This window comes from Coregonus clupeaformis, unplaced genomic scaffold, assembly GCF_020615455.1.
Source record: "Coregonus clupeaformis isolate EN_2021a unplaced genomic scaffold, ASM2061545v1 scaf0344, whole genome shotgun sequence".
In the NCBI taxonomy this organism is placed as follows: Eukaryota; Metazoa; Chordata; class Actinopteri; order Salmoniformes; family Salmonidae; genus Coregonus; species Coregonus clupeaformis.
Genome location: NW_025533799.1, coordinates 230332 through 232500, shown reverse-complemented (window position 1 = coordinate 232500; position 2169 = coordinate 230332).

The window sequence follows — 2169 nt, the reverse complement described above, 5'->3', positions numbered from 1 at the left end:
AACCAGCCTGTCTGATGATCCAGGCTAACCAGCCTGTCTGATGATCCAGTCTAACCAGCCTGTCTGATGATCCAGTCTAATCAGCCTGTCTGATGATCCAGTCTAACCAGCATGTCTGATGATCCAGTCTAACCAGCCTGTCTGATGATCCAGTCTAACCAGCTGGTCTGATGATCCAGTCTAACCAGCTGGTCTGATGCTCCAGTCTAACCAGCCTGTCTGATGATCCAGTCTAACCAGCCTGTCTGATGATCCAGTCTAACCAGCCTGTCTGATGATCCTGTCTAACCAGCTGGTCTGATGATCCAGTCTAACCAGCCTGTCTGATGATCCAGTCTAACCAGCCTGTCTGATGATCCAGTCTAACCAGCCTGTCTGATGATCCAGTCTAACCAGCCTGTCTGATGATCCAGTCTAACCAGCCTGTCTGATGATCCAGTCTAACCAGCCTGTCTGATGATCCAGTCTAACCAGCCTGTCTGATGATCCAGTCTAACCAGCCTGTCTGATGATCCTGTCTAACCAGCTGGTCTGATGATCCAGTCTAACCAGCCTGTCTGATGATCCAGTCTAACCAGCCTGTCTGATGATCCAGTCTAACCAGCCTGTCTGATGATCCAGTCTAACCAGCCTGTCTGATGATCCAGTCTAACCAGCCTGTTTGTAGACACACCTGAACCTTGGTACACTGCAGCGTGCTGCCCTGGTGTCTGTCAGACACACTGATAAAACCATGTCTTTTATTTTTTTATTTTTTTATTTCACCTTTATTTAACCAGATAAGCCAGTTGAGAACAAGTTCTCATTTACAATTGCGACCTGGCCAAGATAAAGCAAAGCAGTGCGATAAAAACAACAACAACACAGAGTTACATATGGGGTAAACAAAAACAAAACGTACAGTCAATAACACAATAGAAAATCTATATACAGTGTGTGCAAATGTAGTAAGTTATGGAGGTAAGGCAATAAATAGGCTATAGTGCAAAATAATTACAATTTAGTATTAACACTGGAGTGATAGATGTGCAGAAGATGATGTGCAAATAGAGATACTGGGGTGCAAATGAGCAAAATAAATAACAATATAGGGATGAGGTAGTTGGATGGGCTAATTTCAGATGGGCTGTGTACAGGTGCAGTGATCGGTAAGGTGCTCTGACAACTGACGCTTAAAGTTAGTGAGGGAGATAAGAGTCTCCAGCTTCAGAGATTTTTGCAGTTCGTTCCAGTCATTGGCAACAGAGAACTGGAAGGAATGGCAGCCAAAGGAGGTGTTGGCTTTGGGGATGACCAGTGAGATATACCTGCTGGAGCGCAGACTACGGGTGGGTGTTGCTATGGTGACCCGTGAGATATACCTGCTGGAGCGCAGACTGTTGAGACACCTGAACCTTGGTACACTACAGCATGAATGCCCTGGTCTGTCACACACACTGATAAAACCAAGTCAGCGTCCCAAATGACAGCTTATTCCCTTTATAATGTTCCCTGGTCAAAAGTAGTGCACTACGCAGGGAACAGGGTGTCATTGGAGACACGTACCATGTCCTCGCCTGGCAACACGGTGTCCTCGCCTGGCAACACGGTGTCCTCGCCTGGCAACACGATGCTCTTCATAACTGATCTGTTTTGTCTTTTCTCTGCTGGTAAAAACCTCATGCACCCTGAGTTGTGTTGAAGCTTGCCTGGTACGACAGATCGGTTGGGTTAGGGTTAGGAATGTGTGTGGGTGTGTGTGAGTGTGTGTGTGTGTGCATGTGTTTGTGTGTGTGTTTGTGTGTTTGTGTGTGTGTGTGTGTGTGTGTGTGTGTTGGTGTGTTGGTGTGTGAGTGTGTGTGTGTTGGTGTGTGAGTGTGTGTGTGTGTGTGTGTGTGTGTGTGTGTGTGTGTGTGTGTGTGTGTGTGTGTGTGTGTGTGTGTGTGTGTGATCCTGTATGAACCTCTGTGAGCCTCTGTGTGTGTGTGCATGCATGTGGTGTGTATGACAGCAGCTTGGTGGTGTAACCTTCAGACCTACAGTAGCTGTCTGATCTCAAATCAAATCAAATCAAATGTTATTTGTCACATACATGTGTTTAGCAGATGTTATAGTGAGTGTAGCTAAATGATTGTGCTTCTAGCTCCGACAGTGCAGTAACATCTAACAATTTCACAACATATACCCAAT